Consider the following 8,037-nt stretch of genomic DNA (forward strand, 5'->3'; position numbering starts at 1 on the left):
GCTCCACAGTCAACACTCTTGGCACCAGCAGTCAGGAAATCAAAAAATGCATTGTGATGGGAAAGTCTGCTGTTAGGGACCTCTCTAAAGTACTCAAGAGCAATGGTGTCTCTTTGGAGAAAAAGGTGCGCCTGATACAGGTCATCGTCTTTGCAATCACTTGTTACGCATCAGAGAGTTGGACAATGACTAGGGAGGACAGAAGGTGAATTGACGCTTTTGAGTTGTGGTGCTGGAGAAGAGTATTGAATGTACCATGGACTGCCAAGAAAACAAACAGATTTTTCCTAGAGAGGGTTAAACCAGGCTGCTCCTTGGAGGCAAAGATTCTGGGGTTTCGTCTGACATACTTTAGACATGTTGCAAGGAGAGACAGGTCTTTGGAGAGGGACATCATGCTGGGTAGAGTAGAGGGACAGCGCAGGAGGGGAAGACCCTCCATTTGGTGGATTGATTCAGTGACTGGGGTAATTGGGATGGGTATGTCAGAGGCAATGCGATTGGCACAGGATAGAGCAGGCTTTAGGCCTGTTGTACATAGGGTTGCTATGAGTCGCAAACGACTCGACGGCACATAACAACAACAACAAGGACCTTTCTACAGTGATAAAGGGCAAAGATGTTGATTTAAATAATGAGATGCATTGAATTCAAGCCATGATCTTTTCAATTAAATATTATATATCTAACCATTGGACAATGAATAAGGATGACAGAAGAAGAATCAATGTCCTTCAGTTTTATTTGAGAAGTGCATTGACTATATCATATGCTGACAAAAGAGAGAGGAAAAAAACCCCCAAATACGTTTTGCAGAAAGTACTAGTTAGAAGCAAGGATAATGAAACTTCACCTCACGTACAATCATATTGTCAGGAGGGGAAAATCCTTGGGGGAAAAAACATGCTTAGAAAGGGGAAGGTTCAGATAAGAAAGTAAAACTCTCCGCAATAAGAATTGACATAGTGACTGTAACAGCTGATGTTGTTAGATGCCATTGAGTTAGGTGTAACTCATAGCCACATTATGAACAACAAATCTGAATCCTGCTCTGTCCTGTGCCATCCTCACAATCTCTAACATTGCTGTAGTCTCTGGGTCAATCCACCTGGTTTTAAGTCTCCCTCTTTTGTCATCTTTCCAATCATGCTGTTTCTCTTCAAAGAATAGCCTCTCTTAAAAACATGTCCAAAGTGTATGAGACAAAGTTTTATCATTTTTGCTTCCAAGAAGCACTTGGTGCACTTTCTCTGAGACATATCTGTTAGTTCTTTTGGCAATCAATAGGATGTTCTGTATTCTTCTCCAATATCACAGCTCAAAAATTTCAATTCTTCTTCTGTTATTCTTATTCACTGTCCAGCTTTAAGATATATAGCAAGTGACTAAAAATACCATGTCATCAAGTAAGTGTACCTAAGTTCTCAAACTGACATCATTACTCCTCAAAATTTGGGAGGTGTTACTGAGCACAGATTTTCCTATTGTAAATTGTCTCGTGATTTATTCCCAATTGCTGGTACCAAGGGTGTTGATTGAAGATCCAAGTAAGGTCAAGTTGTTGACAGTTTCAATCTTTTCTCCATGTATCATGTTTTTGCTTAATAGTACAATGGTGAAAAATTTTGTTTCTTGACATTGCTATGCAATCCCTATTGAAGGCTGCAACCAGTGATTCAAGTCCACCTCACTTTCAGCAAGCAAGGTTGTGCCATCTTCAGAATGAAAATTAACTAAATTTAAATATATCAGATACGATGAAGATGATGCTATATAGGGCAGGAGTTCAGATCATAGGGTTACTATGAGCTGTAATGGATTTAAGACAGCATAATGATACAACAAATGGACTTACAGTAATCATGTTAATACATTTAATTTAGGGTTTTCATCTTCATTGACTCTGCTTTTTCCATGCTATTCCCAAAATAAGTGAGATGAAGTCTCATAATTTTTACTTCTAAGGAGAACTTTTGTTTACAGATTAACAGACTAATTTGTTCTTTTGACTTTCTATAGTATATTCCATATTCTTTGACAAAATTACAATTTAAAGACATCAAAACTTGTTAGAAAAACAAGGGGGATAATGATATACATGAAAACAACTCTGCATTTAAAAATTATTAAGTATAAATGAAATTTTAAAATATCTTTAATCAAATGATAATGAATACCTCACTCCTGTGGCTCAACTTTCAATCAATTTATATACAGACTTTTGTAATTCACTATGTCTCCTGATCTTCTGACTGCTTACATATGCCAAGGATCTTAATTGATTGTGGATCCAAGTAAGATTTAATTGTTGGCAATTTCAGTATTTTATCCTTCTATTATGATTTTCCCTATAGGTCTAGTGGTGAGATTTTTTGTTTTCTTAATATTGAGATGCAATCCAAATTGAAGGTTGAAGTCTTAAATCCTCTACAGCAAGCGTTTCAGGTCCTTACTTTCATCAAGTAAAGTTGTGCCATCTGCATCACACAGGTTATTGATGAGTCTTCCTTTGATTCCATCGCTACATTCTCATTCAGAGTCCAGCTTCTTATGTGATTTGTGCAGCATAATAATTAAATAAATATGGAGAAAGGATACAATCCTGACACACACTTTTTTTCATTTTAAACCATGCAGTGTTCCTTGTTCTACTGGGACAATTATGGGATTCCATTCCATAATTCGTTATGCTCCTCATAATCAAACGCCTTTGCTTTGTCAATGAAGTACAAATAGACATTCTTTGGGTATTCTCTGCTTAGCGAGGATCCATATGATATGCCCAGTTCCATGGTCTCTTTTAAACACACTTTGAACTTCTGGTAGTTCTCTGTCAATGTTACTGTTCTAGTCACTTTGGATAATTGTCAGCAATGTTTTGTTTGCATGTTATATGAAAGATACTGTTCAATAATTTCCACATTGTATTGGATCATCTCTTGAAAAATGATAACAAATTAGGCCAGTTTATAGACCAAGATGTACTTGATCCAAGCCTTGGCATTTGCAATTGCTTCATATGCATCTGAAAGTTGAACAATGAATAAAGATGACAAGAGAAGAATCAAATCCTTTAAACTCTGGTGTTGATGAAGAATACTGAATATCCCATGGATTGTAAAAAGAATAAACAAGACTGTCTTGGGAGAAGTGCTTCGTAGTGGCATGGATGGGGAAGCCTCATCCCACATACTTCAGACATACTGTTAGGAGGCACTATTTGCTTGGAAAAGATATTACAATGGGAAAGTTGGAGGATCATAAAAAGAGAGAAAGGCCTTCAACAAGATGGACTGACATTATGACTGCATATCAAAGATGATGAGGATTTCATAGGCTAAGGCAAACCTCAAATCCATTGTTCATAGGGTCCTTATGAGATGTGGTTTACTCAATTGCACATAATAACAACGACAGAAGCAAAGGCTTAGAGATGTCTATCAAAAAGTAGCATCTTAGGAATCTCTGGTGACCTAGTGATAAGAGCTGTGCTTAAATCTCCAAATTTAACTTTAACCTTTTTTTCATGAAAACTAAATTCTTGAAAAAGCAGATAATCTTGCATGTTACCTCAACTTCCTTCATCTCATTTTCCAGTCTTAAAACAGGAAAGAATACTATCTTCAACTGCTTCAGCTATGCTAGTTCTTTGCCAATTAATTTCATCCAGAGTAGAAAAAGGTTTGTTTTGTTGGCTTTTAAAAGGTTTTTACTGTAATTAAAAAGCACAGCAATTGTCATTGAGGGACTTTATCAAATAGTGAATCCATTTGTGTGACAGAAAAACTATGCTCTAAAGGGTTTTTTCAACTGATTTTCTTGTACTAGATAAGTAGGTTTTCCTTTCAAAGCACCTTTGGGCATATTTTATCCTCTGATTTTTTTTCCCATTGGAAGCAGAGTAGGTTAACAACTTATACAAACTAGATGCTTACAAAGTTCATTCTGAGGTATCCTCTCTGCACTACCTCTCCAATCTTTACCCATTTCTTCTCTCTTGATTCAACCACACAGATCTTCTGGCTGTCCTTTGAAGACAGAAAATGATTGCTTAGTTCCTTCTGCTTAGAACACTTTTCAAAATATCCACAGAACCAATCCTTTTTACCTCTTTGAAACTTTTGTTAAAATGATAAATTCCCAATTACATTCTGCTTTTACTATTAAATTGCAATACTGCCCATGCATGACTTCATTTTACTGAGTCTCTTACTTATTTGCCCACTTATATTTTTTCCAAAGCATCTATTATCCACTTCTTATAAAAGTCACTTGATTACATTGTTATTGCTTATTGTTCTCTCTTTACTATTATATAAACACAAGATGTACCACATGCCTAGAACAATATCTGGTTAAAAGTAGATAATAAATATTTGTTGAATGAATAAATGAATGTGAAAGCCATACCCTGAGCAAAAAAGAAGTGACTCTAAAGCAAATTATTAGTTGATATTCATATTACATATAAAAATATAACTCTTAAATTTATGCTGTATGGAATTATTGGTGATTTTAGAAGTGTATATGCAAACATATTCACAGAAGGTTTTAACAGGAAACCATGTTAATATTTAACAGTTCTTTGACTTGTCCCCAGACACAAAAGTAAAACTTACAAGGGAAAATGACCTATCTTAAGGACTTGTTTTTAAGGAATAGTGAGTAATCTGCTTCAGAATCCTAAGCTATCAAGAACAGAGGATGGAGATTCAGGACATGTATAATGAATGACATTGCAAATACTGTGACAAATGATGCATCTCTGTAATGTTATCCCAGGTTCACCAGAATAATTGCTACCTAATAGATCTAGATTAGTAATTGATGAGTGACTGACTCCATCTCTATGGTATTTCCAGAGGGTTTTCTAGATAATCACCATGATTAGTACATCGCATTTGTGTCCTATATCTATATAACAAAGAACAAATTTACTCATAGAGTTTTACCATGAAACTATATCTCTTTGTTTCATTATAACATAATAAAGTTGTTTTTATGTGGATTATACTCTAAAATGTAGATATATAAAATAAACTTTAAATAAGATGATCTACTACCATTTTGAACAAAAATTTGAATCTCATTGCAAGTTCATGAAAGTGGAGACAAATCTGTGAGTGATTACAGGGTCATACCACTTGCAATATGACAGGGAGTACCAGGTCATCCTGACACAATGAGGTCACTGAGGTACCACCTATGGTGCTCTGCCCCCTCTGAGATCAGGCAAAGTTCCCATGCATCTTGATCTTATTCATTTATTGTGCTTCCAACAGCTGTGACAATTAGAGATGCCATCATGGTTGAATCAGAACATTTTCCAGTCAACAAAGGAAAGAATGCTGCAGCAGTTTGTCTAGATTCTTTTTTCATGTGAGATGTGTGTTTTTATAGTTAAAGGTTTCTGAGTCATGCCCTTGTAATAGTGAATAAAAAATTACAGTAAAGTACGAATTTTAGAAAGAACTGGCAGAAAAGCTAACGTATTAGGTCGATTATAGCTAAGGTTTACTTGCTTTAGATTTTAAATTCTACATGGTTCACTGCACAGAGACTTAATCTCAACTTCCATTATTTAAGAATTAATTACTCAGGGAGCTCGGGTAGCCTAATGGTAAGAAGCTGTGCTATAATCATGAAGGTTCGAATCCACCAGATGCTCTGCTGGAGAAGGAGGGGCAAACTCTTCCTATGTCAGTCAGAACCGACTCTATGGTACACGACAAGGAAAAAAAATAATTAGGTGCCCCATGACTTGATGTAGGAAGGCTAAAAGCAGAAAGAAAATATGTGTCCAAATCTTTGATAGATTTAGAATATTATTAGAGAGAAACATGATAATTAATATTTTTTAATAAAAAATAATTACCTCATTAATTATGTCTAAGCATGTGATAGAAGAGTTTTACAGAGAAAGAGACCATAGTGAATCATGTAGGAATTAGGGTGAAGTGGACTTTAAATTAGGTAGAGAGTTGGGAAAAAAGATTGAGAAAAGATTTCTCATGACAATACATGGATTGGAAAGCAGAGAAAGGATTTAAGTTATTTAAAACACTTGTTGGTTAGGGGAAGCACAAGTACTCTAACCCTTAATCTAGCTTTGAAAAATTGTAGTATGCTACCAGCAGTTTCAATCTTTATACTGGACAAATTATTCAGGATGCTATACTCTATGAAGAAGAATGTGGTATCAGGATCTGAGAACGACTCATTAACAACTTGTGTAATGGAAACGGCACGACCTTACTTGTTGGTAGTGAGGACTTGAAGTACTTACTGGATAAGACCCAAGACAACAGCCTTCAATGTGGAATATATTTCACCATAAAAAAAAAATTCTCACCACTGGAACAATAGGGAACATCATAATAAAGGAAAAAAATTGACATTTTCAACTACTTTATCTTACTTGAATCCACAGTCAATACGCTGGGTACAAGCAGTCAGGAGATCAAGAGATGAATCACATTGGGAAAGGGAGCTGTCAAGGACTTCTCCAAATTACAGTGATGTCAGATTGAAGACAAAAGATGTGGCTAATTCAGGCCATGATTGAATCAATAGTTTGCTATGGATCTGAAAGCTCGACAATGAATAAGATGCCATGAAATGAGTTTTGATATTGGAGAAAAGTACTGAATACCATCCTGCAGACTGCCAAAAAAAGAGAGATGGGTCTTAAAGTAATAGAATACTCCTTGGATGAAAAGATGGCAAACCATCATTTCTCATATTTTGGGCATGTTGTAAGGAGAGGCTACTTCTTGAAAAGGTACTTCATTCTTGGGAATGTGGTGGGTAGGCAAAAGAGAAGAGGCTGAGCTAGCTGGATTGACATAGAGACTACAGTAATGTGCTCAAGTTTGTTAGAAATTATGAAGATGGCACCGAATAAGACCAGGTTCAGATCTGTTGCTCATAGGATCTCTATGAGTGGTACTCAACTTTTCATCTTGATGGCACCTAACAACAACCACAGCCAGTTTGAGAAGAGGAAAGGAGAAGAGAAGAGGAGGAAGAGTAGGAAGAGGTGGAAGAGGAGGAGAAGGAGGAGGAGGAGGAGGTGGAGGAGGAGGAGAGAGACACAGAGACACAAAGAGATATGCAAGCTCTAGTGGCATAGTGCCTATTGAGTTTTGCTGTTAACCCAAATACTGATTTTCATTGGCAGTTTGAATTCAACAGTAGCTCTCTAAAGGCAGAAAGATGGGCTGTGCTCTTTTATGTGATTTATACTTTAGAAACCCAAAAGAAGGTCAGCTATGTGTCATAAGTGAAGTTTTTCTCAACATTAAACTGACCATGTGTTGCCTATCATTAATCAAATCACTTCAAATACCTGCTTCTGTAATTTTTCCTTAGTAGCACTCCCTGTTCTCCCATACTCTGTGGACTTAGTCCATAGGGACTGTTAACCAAAAAGTCATGCCTGTCTGGCAATTCATTCAGTCTATGTCTCTTGGGGAGAAAGACAATCTCATCTCATATAATTTACAATTTCCAAAAAGTCACTGGAGGGTTAACTATGAGTCAGTTTCATCTTGATGGAAACTGATGAGAAACTGAATTTGGAAATAAAATACCCTTTTCTAAGTCCCTTCTAGACCATAATCAGTGGTCTTCCTTCATTTCTAAGAGTCCCTGTGTGGTGCAAATTTATAATACACGTACAGAAAGATCATACATAGGTTTGAGTCTGCCTTGAAAGAAGGTTCTGGCTGTCTACTGCTATAAAACCAATTGTTCCAAGACTACAGAGCACAGTTCTACTCTGATAAACATGAATAACAACTGATTCGATGGCCATTGCTCCTCTATTCACAGAATAAGAAATATCAATGTATAATTTATGTATGAGGTCCAGTATAACACTTTTATTTTTCTCCTACAAATGCTAGCTATAGCTGACTTTTTCTTAACCAGCTTATAAAGAGGTTAAGAGAGAACAGTGTAGTAGTAAATAGTATACACTCAAACCAACTCCTGGATTCAGAAAGCTGATTACATAAATTTTGATGTCTAGCACTG

The sequence above is a fragment of the Elephantulus edwardii genome, unplaced genomic scaffold (assembly GCF_000299155.1).
Source record: "Elephantulus edwardii isolate Elephantulus edwardi_28Jun2011 unplaced genomic scaffold, EleEdw1.0 scaffold00012, whole genome shotgun sequence".
Classification (NCBI taxonomy): domain Eukaryota; kingdom Metazoa; phylum Chordata; class Mammalia; order Macroscelidea; family Macroscelididae; genus Elephantulus; species Elephantulus edwardii.